General features: G+C 41.7%; 2 protein-coding genes across 17 annotated transcripts in view; one reads left to right on the forward strand and one right to left on the reverse strand.

The window, feature by feature from the left end:
• Positions 1–14,173, forward strand: part of LOC112830731 (uncharacterized) — a 143,298-nt gene that overhangs the window by 47,639 nt on the left and 81,486 nt on the right. For 3 of the 16 annotated variants that reach the window (XR_012381719.1, XR_012381718.1, XR_012381732.1), the window contains 2 exons: positions 1,471–1,619; positions 4,584–4,660. The exons of 8 other annotated variants lie outside the window; for them this stretch is intronic. The gene's annotated coding sequence lies outside the window, so the exon portion shown is untranslated. The remainder of the gene's footprint in view (positions 1–1,470; positions 1,620–4,583; positions 4,661–14,173) is intronic. 5 more of the 16 variants (XR_012381721.1, XR_012381723.1, XR_012381733.1 and 2 more) reach the window with 3 other exon arrangements.
• ZNF239 (zinc finger protein 239) overlaps positions 8,573–14,173 on the reverse strand; it is a 63,283-nt gene continuing 57,682 nt past the window's right edge. Inside the window, exon 4 of the transcript XR_012381735.1 lies at positions 8,573–8,691. The gene's annotated coding sequence lies outside the window, so the exon portion shown is untranslated. The remainder of the gene's footprint in view (positions 8,692–14,173) is intronic.

Genomic DNA, 14,173 nt, shown 5'->3' on the forward strand with positions numbered 1-14,173 from the left:
CCAAATCTGGATCTGGAGTTGTCTTTTTTGGGAGCTTTATAGTTATGAATTTTGTCTGTTTTATCAATTGCTGAGTTTGTGGTATTGAAGTTTCCAATTGTAATTATGATTTTTTTAGCTTTATTGTATTTTTATGTTTTATGTATTTTGAGGCTCTCCTGGTTGGTTCATATACATTTAGGATTTCTAAATGTTACGTCTTTCTGTTACATTCCTTCTTTTATCATTATGTAATATTCCTCTTTGTTTCTAGTAATTTTCTTTGTTCTGAAGTTTACTTTATTGGATATTACACTTTTTTTTAAAGATTTTTATTTATTTATTTGACAGAGACAGAGATAGCGAGAGCAGGAACACAAGCAGGGGGAGTGGGAGAGGGAGAAGCAGGCTTCCCGCTGAGCAGGGAGCCCGACGCGGGGCTTGATCCCAGGACCCCAGGATCATGACCTGAGCCGAAGGCAGACGCTTAATGACTGAGCCACCAAGGCGCCCCTGGATATTACACTTTTGTAATTGTCCTACAGTTCTTGGATATTGTTTTATTTTGTTCTCTTTGCATTTCAGTTTTGGAAGTTTTTATTGACATTTCTTTAAGCTTGCTGATCCTTTCCTCAGCCATCTCATCTCTTGATGAACCCATAAAAGGCATTCTTCATTTCTTTCACAGTGTTTTTGATTTCTAGCATTTGTTTTTTTTAATTTTTTTTGAAGATTTTATTTATTCATAAGACAGAGAGAGAGAGAGGCAGAGGGAGAAGCAGGCTCCCCACTGAGCAGGGAGCCCGATGTGGGACTCGAACCCAGGACTCTGGGATCATGACCTGAGCCGAAGGGAGACGCTTAACCGTCTGAGCCACCCAGGCGCCCTAGCATTTGTTTTTGATTCTTTCTTAGAATTTCCATTCTCTGCTTACATTTCTTATCTGTTCTTGCATGTTGTTCATTTTTTCCATTAGTGCTCTTAACATAGTAATCATAATTTTATTTTAAAGATTTATTTGAGAGAGAGAGCGTGCGGGGGGAGGGACAGAGGGAGAGGGAGAAAGAGTCCTTTTTTTTTAAGATTTTATTTATTTATTTCACAGAGGGAGACACAGCGAGAGAGGGAACACAAGCAGGGGGAGTGGGAGAGGGAGAAGCAGGCTTCTCGCTGAGCAGGGAGCCAGATGTGGGGCTCGATCCCAGGACCCTGGGACCTGACCAGAGCTGAAGGCAGATGCTTAACGACTGAGTCACCCAGGCGCCCCGAGGGAGAAAGAGTGTTAACGCAGACTCTGCGTTGTGTGCAGAATGAGCTCAGACCAGAGCTGAAACCAAAAGTCGGATGCCTAACCGACAGCGCCATCCAAGTGCCCCAGTAGTCATAATTTCAAATTCTCAGTCTCATAATACCAACATTCCTGCCATATCTGAGTCTGGCTCTGATGCTTTCTTTTCAAACTGTCTTTTTTTTTTTTTTTTGTCTTTTAGTATACCTTTCATTTTTATTGAAGTATGGATATGATGTACCTGGTGTATTAGAGTTCTCCAGAGAAAGAGACAGATACAACACAGCAGCTGAGGGTCACAAGTGGGAAAGTTTATTAAAGCGAAAGTACACTCTCGAGGTAGGAGAGCTGGTAAGTTCTAGAGAAGGAGCATTGTGTGCCCTCCTGGGGTTTGGGTTTCTAACATTTATTGACAGTTGTTAACAAGGGGGAGAATATTCATTACTTGAGGAGGGGATTTTTCCAAAGCAGGGTTTTGGCCTTTTTCTTCCTTATATGGACAGGAGTTCCTGTCATGGCACCTGTCATCTTGGGCCTGTCTGGTTTGATCCGGCTTTTTGTGGCTTCATTTGAAGCACTGCCAGATAGGCCTCTGACTTTCCCGATAGCTGGCCACGACTTCCTCTTTACTGGACACCAGGCCTCCTGCTAGAACTTAACCAACTGCCTCTAACAGCTGTAGGGTCAATATTTGTAGTAGTTGTTCCCAGTATCATAATATGTATGTAACTGAATGTTTATCACAGTTGACTTATGTCAACATTGTACCACTTAGTGTGAAGCATGGAAACCTTACTTCCATTTAGTTGTTTTTCCTTTCCCTACTTTTAAATATTATTCTCTTGAGTATCACATTGATGTAGGCAAGCTGGGTCTGAGGACCCAGATGGGGGACCCCTGCAGGACCAGCCGATAGAGTCCTTGACTTTGCGCAGGATAGAAATCAAAACTCAAGTGGAGAGGAATTGAGAACAGTTCATTGAAGGCATAGAGAGCAGATAGAGCCTGTTGAGGTGTCCTCCCTAAGTCACTTATGCTCTGGAGCCAGGAGTCTTGGTGGTGAGTCATTGGTCTGGAATACTACATGTGACACTGCCTGGTCACTCTTTAGTTACCTATAGTGCTGGAAGACTTCAAGGAAATCATTAACTCCTTGACCTTTATAAGGAGGACATGGCGTGTGTAGGGCAAGGGTGCAGGTCCTAGCAAGAATAGAAGCAGGATAAGGAGCCAGAAGGAGCCCTTCATGGGGTCTCTTCAGTGTCCCTGCTCTACATGGTATTTTAATTTTTGTTTTAACCTTGAAATATGATTTATAAAACTCACGAGGAAAGGAGAGTTTATTCTTTAGCCATTCCTCAATGGTGGGTCTCCTTACAACAAATTCTATTAGTTTTCTTTCATGCGAGAATATCTTTACTTCTTTTTCATTCTTGCCTGCTGGAGAATTTCAAACCAGATGAAGAATTTACAATTTAGAGTATTTTCCTATGAGCATTTGAAAAATATGACAATTCCTGGGGCGCCTGAGTGGCTCAGTTGGTTAGGCGTCTGACTCTTGATTTTGGCTCAGGTCATGATCTCAGGGTCATGAGATGGAGCCCTGCATCAGGCTCCCTGCTCAGTGGGGAGCCCTGCTTCTCCCTCTCCCTCTGTAGCTCCCCCTGCTTGTGCATCTCATAAAAAAATGAAAAATCGTAAAAAAAAATTTGATTTGATGATTCCTTCTGGCCGCTATGATTTCAGATGAGAAATTCACTGTCATTCGAACTGGTGTTCTGTGGGTGATGTGTTGTTTCCTTATGGCTGTTTTCAGGGTTTTTTTCTTTAGCTTTTGGATGTTTAATTGTGATGTGTCTAGGCATAGATTTTTGGGGGGTTTGATCAATGTCTTCTATTTAGATTGGTCTTTTGTCAGTTTGGAAACATTTTCAGCCATTATTTTTTTAAACACACAGCTGGGGGGCCCTGAGGCTTTTTTTTTTTTTTTTCTTTTAGCCTATTTTCTCTCAGGTTCAGATGGGCAAATCTGTTGCTCTGTCCTCAAGTTCACAGATTCTTGTAATCTGCAATTGTTATGGGTTGAATAAAGTCCCCTTGAAAGATACGATGAAGTCTAAACCTCTGGTGTCTGTTTGTGACCTTGTTCAGGTATTCAGTTTTGCCCTTAAGAAAATTTAAGTCTTGGGTGCCTGGGTGGCTCAGTCAGTTAAGTGTCCGACTCTTGATTTTGGCTCAGGTCATGATGCCAGGGTTGTGAGATAGAGCCCTGTGTGGGGCTCTGCACTGGGCATGGAGCCTGCTTAAGATTCTCTCTCTCCCTCTCCCTCTGCCCCTCCCTGCCTTCTCTCTCTGGAAAAAAAAAAAAAAAGACATTTTAAGTCCTCTCATAGAATTTCAAACTTGGTACTTATCTTTTTTTTTTTTTTTTTAAAGATTCTCATTTATTCATTTGAGACACAGAGATTCAGAGAGAGAAAGCATGAGCAGGGGGAGAGGCAGAGGGAGAAGCAGGCTCCTCGCTGAGCCAGGAGCCCGATGTGGGGCTCGATCCCATGACCCTGGGATCATGACCCGAGCCGAAGGCAGACGCCCAACCATCTGAGCCACCCAGGTGCCCCCAAACTTGGTACTTATCTTGAGACACTTTACATAATCAAAAATTTGCCCCCCAGGCACCCCATATGATACTCCTTTTATGGAATAAAAGTAAAAGGATAACCCAGTTGGCAGATAGTCCACAGGAGACATCCTCTTGAATCCATGGGATTTGAGGGATTCTTGATTTTTAAAAAGAAATACTTTATTTATTGGGGTACCTGGGTGGCTCAGTCAGTTGAGCATCCAACTCTTGATTTCAGCTCAGGTCTGGATCGGACGGTAATGAGTTAAAGCCCAGCATTGGGCTCCATGCTGGGTGTGGATACTACTTTAAAAAAAAAAAAGAAAGACTTACCGTGGCAAGTCTGTCTGTTTCTTTCTGTGTGTGTGTGTATGTCTTGCATAAGAAAATACTATAGCCTTTTGGGGAAAATTTCAATTGTGCAAATATGAAAAAAATATTTTTCTGTATAATAGTACTGTATAATACTAATAAATTTTAACATTACGCACAAAATTAAAAACAATGCAGTTCCTTCTCAAATTTTCCAAGTTGTCAGGAATCATAAATGTTCAAAAACTTTTGTGTCCAGTGAATTAGGAGTTGTGTTTATGGTAGTATTACTCCCTATTGCCCTTCATACACACATTTGGTATTATTACTATCTTTTTTTTCTGGTTTAATTATTTTTCTTTCTTTTTTTTTTTTTTTAGGTAAGCTCTACCCTCAATATGGGGCTCAAGCTTGCAATCCTGAGATTGTCCCATGCTCCTTGGACTGAGCCAGCCAGGTGCCCCTGGTTTAATTTTTTAACTTACTGGTTATACTGCAATTGTCTTGGAAACTTTATTTGCTCATTTTTTATAGCGAATTTATTGAGATATAATTAATATAACACAAAATACAAGTGTGCAAATCAGTGATTTTTGGTATATTCACAGAGTTAAGCAATCATTACCCTGACAGGCTACCTCAGATATCCTGCAGGTTCAGTTCCAGAACACCACAATAAAGCAAATATCACAATTAAGCAATAAATTGCTTAATTTATAGACCGTATAGACCGTATAGACCTCAGTTGTGGCAACCCTGAGTCGGGTACTTAGTGTTATGTATTTCCTTCCTAGCACTACTTCAGTTGGTGTCTCACAATTTTTGATATGTTTTATTTTTACTTTCATTCGGTTTAATGTATTTTTAAAAATTTCCTCTGAGACTCCCCTTGACCCATAGATTTTCCTACAAATGTATTGTTGAGTTTACAAGGGTTAGGAAAATTTCTTTTCCTCTTTTATTGATTTCTAGTTTGGTTACATTGCAGCTGGAGAACATACTTGTGTGATTTCAGTTCTTTTAAATGTGCTGAAGTTTGTTTGTTATATGGTACACGTTCTATAGGTACTTGAAAAGAATGTGTATTGGCTTTGTTGGGTCAAGTGTTCTATAAATATCAATTAGATCTTGTTGGTTGATGTGCTATTTAGTTCTTTTATATTCTTGCTGATTTTCTGTCTAGTTATTGTTTCAATTATCAAGAAAGGTATGTTGATGTCACCAGCTATAATCGTGGATTTGTCTATCCTTCAGTTCTGTCAGTTTTTGCTTCACATAATATGTGGCTCCGTTGTCTGGTATATATGCATTTAGGACTGCTATGCCTTCTTGGAGTAACCCCTATTATATAATGTTCTTCTCTTTGTTGGTACTTTTCTGTGTTCTGAAGTGTACCTTATTTGATATTTATATAGCCACTCTTGCTTTTTTTACATTAAAATGTAAAAAATTAATGTTGGCAAGATGTATTTTTTCCTATTCTATTACTTTCATCCTGACTATAGAATTGTATTTGAATTCAGTTTCTTCTAGACAGTATAGTTGGGTTATATTTTTAAAAATCCACTTGCCAACCTCCGTGTTTTAATGGGCATTATTAGACCACTTAGATTTAATGTAATTATTGATATGTTAGGATTTAAGTCTGCCATTTTAGTTTGTTTTATATTTGTTCCTTTTGTTTCTTGTTTCTTTGTATTGCCCCCCTTTCTGTGGATTACTTGAACGTTTTTTAGAATTCCATTTTGATGTATATATAGGGTTTTTGTTTTTTTTTTAAGATTTTATTTATTTATTTGAGAGAGAGAGACTGAGAGAGAGCACATGAGAGGGGAGAGGGTCAGAGGGAGAAGCAGACTCCCTGCCGAGCAGGGAGCCCGATGTGGGACTCGATCCAGGGACTCCAGGATCATGACCTGAGCCGAGGGCAGTCGCTTAACCAACTGAGCCACCCAGGCGCCCTATATATAGGTTTTTTTTTTTAAGGTTTTTTATTTTTTTATTTTTAAAGATTTTATTTATTTATTTGAGAGAGAGAGAGAATGAGAGATAGAAAGCACAAGAGGGAAGAGGGTCAGAGAGAGAAGCAGACTCCCCGCTGAGCAGGGAGCCTGATGCGGGACTCAATCCCGGGACTCCAGGATCATGACCTGAGCCGAAGGCAGTTGCTTAACCAACTGAGCCACCCAGGTGCCCTATATATAGGGTTTTGAGTGTATCTATTTGTATGGCTATTTTACTGATTGCTCTCTATATTATATATATATGTAACTTACTGTTTTCATTTTATTTGAGTGAAGAAATCTTATCTCCCTTTACATCCTTTTTCCCTCTACTGCTTATAATGATTTTATTTTTATTTATTTGTCAGAGAGAGAGGGGAGAGAGAGAGAGCACAAGCAGGGGGAGGAGCAGGCAGAGGGAGAAGAAGGTTCCCTGCTGAGCAAGGAGCCAATGCAGGACTGGATCCCAGGACCCTGGGATCATGACCTGAGCTGAAGGCAGAGGCTTAACCAACTGAGCCACCCAGGCGCCCCTGAATATTGTTGAAGATTGAGTCTTTTTGTGAAAATCATGGGACTATCTACCTTTTCAAGTCTTTTATTTTTTTTTAAAGATTTATTTATTTTGAGAGAGTGAGAATGAGAGAGAGAGAGAGAGAGTACATGAGAGCGGGGAGGGTTAGAGGGAGAAGCAGGCCCCTCGCGGAGCAGGGAGCCTGATGCGGGACTCGATCCGGGCATTCCAGGATCATGACCTGAGCCGAAGGCAGTTACTTAACCATCTGAGCCACCCAGACGCCCTCAAGTCTTTTTTAAATGTTCTACACAAAATGTCTTTTTTTTTTTTTTTACAAGTTTACTTCTTTTATTAACGCGAATAATTATTTTGCACAATTTTTAAAAAGAGAGAAAACGGGGGGAAGGGCAGAAGGAGAAGCCGACTCCCCACTGAGCAGGAAGCCCTATGCGGTGCTAGATCCGAGGACTCGAGATCATGACCTGAACTGAAGGCAGATGCCTGAGCCACCCAGGTGCCCCTATTTGGCACAATTTTTGATGCGATTGTGAAAGGAACTTATTTCTATTATCATTGGAAAAAAATATTGGTTTTATATTTTACAAGAAATTGTTTTCTGCAAGGATAGTGATAAAAATTATGCATATAATGATCGCATTTCTGCAAACTACAAGAAAGTTGTGTGTCTAACGGTTAAGCACATAAATCTCAGGGAGCGGGAGGTGAAGTTGTGTCCATTGTTTCTTTCTTTTGGTTGTGTGTATTTTCTGATTTTCCTAAAATTTTCGTGTATCACTATGTAATCTTTGCAGTCTAGCATCGTAAGAAGAATGATAATGAAACATTCGTCATTATTTTCCCATCCTGGGAGAAGCCCTGCTGTTCGGACGCAGTTCACGCCGAGGCCAGCTGGTCTCTGGTCTCCGCGTCCCTTGTTGCCGCCCCGCCCATCTCTCGGAACTGCCCCGGGTCTCCCGGAGCGCCTGCGGCACACACTGTCCGCCAGGGCTGATGGGAAGTTGCGCGCGCGGCCCCGCTGCGCACGTACGCTCGGCGGCGCGCTCCCATAGCTCTTCTGCGTCGGGTAGAAGGTAGGGGTGCGTCTGCGTCTCCTTACGGAGCCGCGCATTCACGCAGCCGTGAGGGTCGCGGCGGCACGTGGCGGGTAGAGCGCAGTTGAGAGGACCCCGTGCGCGTCGGGGGTGGCTCCCGACTCCGAGGCCGGGAAAGGCGGGCCGCCCGCGGGGAAAGCGGGGCCCGGCGCTCAGACCCTGAGGCCCCGCCACCGGCTGCCTTGGAGGGTTGCGGCCCTGGGCGAGTGCGCCCAGCCTGCCAAGGCGGCTCGGGTCCTCGCCCATCAGCGCCCCCTGGGGGAAGCCCGGCTGTTCAGCTGGCTTCTCTGCGCTGAGAGCGAAGGCTTATGTGAGCCTAGTGGTGCGTGGTGGTTAATGATAAAGCAGCTGGCATTTTGTTCAGTTTTCACAACCATTTGTTTGGCAGAGAACTAGTCTTGGAGAGGTGATGATTCACCCGAGTTCACATAGCCAGCAGGTGAGGGGGTTGGGTTTAAAGGTCAGATCTGTTGTCCAAATCTCTTGTTGCTGCTAATAGGCCACTCTACCTGGAAACCAGCCTTGGGTTCCTTCACAGCCCCCAAGTGGCACACGTGCTTTGCTGGCCCTCGGGAGCCCTGGGGTCAGAGTCCATAATCGAGAATATGGGCCCCTCCCAACTTTCCCAGCTTGTGTGCCCAGCAGTTCTGATTTGAGCCTATAGAAGGTCTAGCCTGGGGAGCAACCTTTGGGAGAGTCAGATTGGGGGTCTTTTTTTTTTAAATTTTTATTGTTATGTTAATCACCATACATTACATCATTAGTTTTTGATAGATTGGGGTTCTTGTATGAAGATTCCAGTTAAATGATTTTGTCCTCTAGGCCCCAGTTCCATTTCTTTCGGAACAAAGCAATTCTAGGGAGATAAAAGGGAAGGAACGGCACAAATCAGAAACCCACCTAGAAGAAAACACCCCTCAGACCTTCCTCAGACCTTTCACCAGAGCTCTGAAGAGAAGTTGAAGAAACCTCCAAAGAAACAGACTCTAGATTTCCAAGGCCAGAAGCCATTTTTGATCTCCCCGCCCTAAATGAGCATACTTTCAGGTGTCACATCTGAAACTTTCACAGCTCTGTGAATGTGGAAGATCAAGACCAGGTTTCAGCAAGAGAGGTGCTGCCCTAAGTGGTGAGTGAGGCAAGCTGCACAGAAATGTCACAGCTCTATGGGTGTTTGGCCTGAGGAAATGATCGCCAAGGAGGAAGTTTTATTTAACTCCCTACAGGGCCTGCGTTTCTTTTGTTCTCTTTTTTTCAAAATCCTGAACTTGTATATGGTGTATAATCATGTATTTAGTATCTAGGTATTTTTTTATTCTTTTTTTATTCTGAACTTAGAATCACATCGTGGTAGCGCAGGAAGGGTTTATGAGATTATCTATTTCTGCCTCATTTGAAAGAAAACATGTGGAGCCTGAGAGGGTAAATGAATGTTACAGATCATTCCTTTGGTACTGATCAAGACAAAAGAGTTTCTTGATTCCCAAGCTGTCTCCTTTGCATAGCAAAAACAAGTTTCTTATCAAAAGGTTATGAAATTGCAATAATTTGGACAGATTAAAAAAAAAAAAGCTCTGATTCTCTTTTTCGGAGTTTCTGTGAATTGTTCAATGATGTTTCCAGTATCACATTGTTAGGAAAACAGATAATACAATCTCGGTATTTCTAACCACGTCAGTTTAAAGAAAACTTTCTATATTAGTATCTTGAATGCATATGTTGGTTGTATTTTAAGTTTTTTTGTGTGTGCTTAAGTCATAGGCAAAATATTAATATAATCAATGGGATGTGTATGTTTATTTTCACCTCAAAAATTGCATATCTAAGCTCAATGTGATCTAGATATTGATACGTCTCATGTTTAAACTGCTTCTTCTGTGGAGTATTTTGGAAAGGTGAATCCAGGGCGCCTGGGTGGCTCAGATGGTTGGGCGTCTGCCTTCGGCTCAGGTCATGATCCCAGGATCCTGGGATGGAGTCCCGCATCAGGCTCCCTGCTCAGTGGGAAGCCTGCTTCTCCCTCTCCCTCAAATGAATAAATAAAAATCTTTAAAAAAAAAAAAAAGATGAATCCAGGAGCTGCAAGGCAGGCCATATTTTTCCTGAATTCATTCTTCCTTCCTTCTTCCCCAGCTCTACCTTTATACTTCTCCATACTTTTCCAAAACCAGTAGAAAATGAACAGATCCCTAGTGAATTGTTTATTTCTTATTCCCAGTTTGTTTATAATGCCTTGTTGGAGACTTTTAAGAGTTAGATTAAAACGGAAATATAGAAATTACAAATCAACAACAGGGAAAATATACAGTAGCAGATCAAGAACAGGATGATGTAATATATAGATATGTACAGGTTTTGTGATCTTACAGAGTTATCAAAGATGAGCTGCAGATTTATTTCTGATCTTTCTGACAGTCATGGAAAAATACATCTGTTACATGATTTACATTTTCCATATGGAGAAACCATATTGATTGTTAATGGGGCATGAAGACTTCCTAGCTTTAAAGTCTAAAAAAAGTTCCTTTCTTGCACTCTGTATGGATGATGAAGTATGCAGCCTTCCAGCAACTTCCGTAAAAGAAATACAGCCTCTTTCATTGAGCAGTTCTTCAATGGGAACAGAAGTCTCTAGAGCTAAGGGAGAACTCAGTGAATATAGATTTTCAGAGAATCAAAATATTGTGTCTGGTACTGTATGCTGTCCACTAAGTAACCACTAGCCACATGTAGATATTTCATTTAGAACAATTAAAATTTAGTTCCTAAGTCACATATCAACATTTTAAGTGCTTAGTTGCCACAAGTGACTATGCCTACCAAATTGGACAGCAGTGCTCTAGACCATTTTCTGATGTTCCTATATGATCCAGGAATAAAATGTAGAGTATCTGGAGGAAGCAATCGAGTATATCTCCTTTACTGATTATTTCAGTAAGTGATTTTTTCTCCCATTAGGCTGTATTTATTGGTGTCACAGATAGTTCAGAGTTATACTCTTTGGCTTTCTTTTTTTTAAAGATTTATTTTTTAATTTATTTGACAGCACAAACAGGGGGAGCAGCAGGCAGAGGGAGAGGGAGAAACGGGCTCCCCACAGAGCAGAGAGCCGGATTCGGGGCTCGATCCCAGGACCCCAGGATCAAGAGTCGCATCCTCGTCTGACTGAGCCATCCAGGCGCCCCCATACTCTTTGGCTTTTATGTCCATATTCTGTTTCACATTTCAGACCATTCTTGCTTCTTCCTTTCCGGTTGTCTTAGTCTCCTTTGGGTAAAGGTCACAATGACCTAATTATAATAAAATGATGGCTGTTACCAGTGCCTTCTGTCTCGTGGACACTGTTGACGCTTCTCTCCTGAGAGTCTCTTGTTGGTTTCTCTGCCATCACCCCAGTGGCTTCTGCCTTTGTCTAGATTTTAGATTTTCTGTTTCGTGGTGCTTTCTTTCATCCTTTTGCCCTTAAACATTAGCATCCTCAGGAGCCTGTCCTAGTCTCTCTGCTTCTTGGTATTCTCATTGTCCCTCACAGAGTCCATCCTCTCCGTGCTTATAGCTGAGGAGCACCTGTGGGACTCCAGAGTTTGTCTTTCCAGTGTATCTAGCTGCTGGTCCCCTGTGTGTAACTTGTTCAAAAACAACCGATCCATAATTATGAAGCACTCATGTTTCTTTATTCTCTGCCCAATGTTTTTTTTTTTTTTTAAAGATTATTTATTTATTTATTTGACAGAGAGAGACACAGCGAGAGAGGGAACACAAGCAGGGGGCGTGGGAGAGGGAGAAGCAGGCTTCCTGCGGAGCAGGGAGCCCGATGCGGGGCTCGATCCCAGGACCCTGGGATCATGACCTGATGGGTCCCTGACATGACCAGGCGCCCTCTCTGTCCAATGTTAACACTGCTTAGCCAGTCATCCAAGTGATAGAAAGCGGGTCCTAAACGACTCTATGTCTCACTTCCCCTGTCCATCTAGTTAGTCATCCCATTCTTGTTTCTTTTAAATTGTTAGTATTTCTTAAATTTGTCTTTTCTGTCTTATTCTTGTAGCCTACCATAGCTTCATTTTCTCTTCTTTGTTCCAGTCTTTATGCTTCTCTTCTACATCTCAAGCTTGTTTTCAGTAACTTGTCTAAAATGTTCATCAGTTAGTGTTTCTTCCATTTTATTGACTGCCAGCCATCCACAGGGTAGAGTCCAAGATCCTGTGACACAGGAGGCTCCTGCTGATACCAGCACTTCCTGTTTCCCATCATTGAATACCTGCCATGGCTGGTCTATTTACCAATGAATTATTGAGTAACTGTGGTATGTTTCTTCTATGGATTTCCTTATTTATATATTTGCTCAGTTTCCTCTCTTTTTTATGACCTTGTAAAAATCCCTTATGTAATTTGGACAGTAATCCTTTTTCTCTTATTTATTACTTACCAACACTTTTTCTCACTTCTTTCTTTGAAAGAAATATTTAATAAAAATTAATAACTTTATTAATAAAATTTTAAATAGTGATATACTCAGTGGATTTTTTTTATGTCTTTAAAAAAACCATTTGCCTGGGGGCACCTGGCTGGCTCAGTCAGAAGAGCATGTGACTCTTGATCTCTGGGTTGTGAGTTTGAGTCCCACGTTGGGTGTAGACTACTAAAAAAAAAAAAAGGAAAACTTAAAAAAATAAAATAAGACCATTTGCCTTTGGCAAAATTATGAGAAAGAGTCCTTGCATATTAATCATCATTATTTTAAATTATCTGTGCGATAGGGGTGCCTGGGTGGCTCATTTGGTTAAGCGTCTGCCTTTGGCTCAGGTCATGATCCCAGGATCCTGGGATCGAGTCCTGAGTCGGGCTCCCTGCTCAGCAGGGAGTCTGCTTCTCTCTCTCCTTCTCACTCTCAAATAAATAAAATCTTTAAAAAAAATAAATTATCTGTGTGATAATACCAACATCTGTGTCATAGCTGAGTCTGGTTCTTATTCCTTTTTTCTTCAGAGTGTATTTTTTCTTGCTTATTGGCTTACCTTGTTGTTTTTTGTTGAAAAGTTGGACAAGTATCTGGTAATAGAAACTGAGGTAAGTAGACCTTTTAGTGTGAGAACTTCTGTTATTCTGGCTAGGAGTTGAGCTATGTTTAATGTTTGTTGTAGCCATAGGTGTTGGAGGCTTCACTTTCTGCTGGTGTCCTTATTTTTGTTTCCCCTCTTGACTTTGAGATTCCTTAAGAACTCTGCGTCAGTGAGAGTCTGTGTCTTGTAGCTCTTTTAGCTATAATCTATTGCTGTTATGCTGGAGTCCTCTTGGTGTGGTGATAAAGTGTGGAGGGAAAGCATTCTAAAATCTCATGATTAAATCTCAGTCTTTCAGTGGGCCTGTGTCCCTGGGCTGTGATTTTCACAAGTATTTCTTTGATGGTATAATTTTTCCCACCCTGCTTCCTCCTTCCTTCCTTGGCTGAGTTTCTCCTCTATTCCTTGAAAAAATAATCTTTAAAAAACTATTCCCTCCCCTCCCACCTTAAGTGGGACAGGAAGGCTAGAGATGGATAGAATGAAGAATTCCCTTCCTCCAGCTGGGATTAGATTTCAGAGAGTAGGCCTTTGTTATGAAAAAGATGCTGAACATATTTCCACAATTGTTACTGTTGCCCTCTTCTTGCCAGGTCTAAGTGGATCTTTCTCAGATCTTCGTGAGAACCTGGTGAACTTGTGGGAGGGAAAGCCCATAAATGTGTGGTGACACCACTGTAGCCAGTTGTCTACTCTGATGCTTCTCTAAACTTAGCCTCCAGCGATTTTCAAATTTACCATTTAAGTATTCCTTCCAGTTTGTGGCTCTGGCAGCTTCTGCTCCAAATAAGCAGATCTCAGCTGTTGACTCTCTGGATATGCCTATCTCCAGATTTCAGGGTGACAGTTTGCCTTGTGACCTCAGTTCTCTGATGGGCTCAAGGAAAGTCACCAAGTTTTAGTTTGCCTAGCTTTTTCCTTGTTGTAAGGATGGGAGTGGTGACTTCTAAGATCTTTATTTTATTTTATTTTTTAAAGATTTTATTTATTTGAGAGACAGAGAATGAGAGAGAGCATGAGAGGGAAGAGGGTCAGAGGGAGAAGCAGACCCCCAGCTGAGCACGGAGCCCGATGTGGGACTCAATCCCGGGACTCCAGGATCATGACCTGAACCGAAGGCAGTCGCTTAACCAACTGAGCCACCCAGGCGCCCGACTTCTAAGCTCTTTAAATGTCAGAGCTGGAACCAAAGTTTTGTTTTGATTCTGAACCTTTTTAGTATGTCTGTCTGTCTTTTTCCTCTTTCTTTCTTTTTCTTTCTTTTTCTTTCTTTCT

This window comes from Callorhinus ursinus, unplaced genomic scaffold (genome assembly GCF_003265705.2).
Source record: "Callorhinus ursinus isolate GAN/ISIS: 27379988/994484 unplaced genomic scaffold, GSC_fseal_2.0 scaffold20, whole genome shotgun sequence".
Classification (NCBI taxonomy): domain Eukaryota; kingdom Metazoa; phylum Chordata; class Mammalia; order Carnivora; family Otariidae; genus Callorhinus; species Callorhinus ursinus.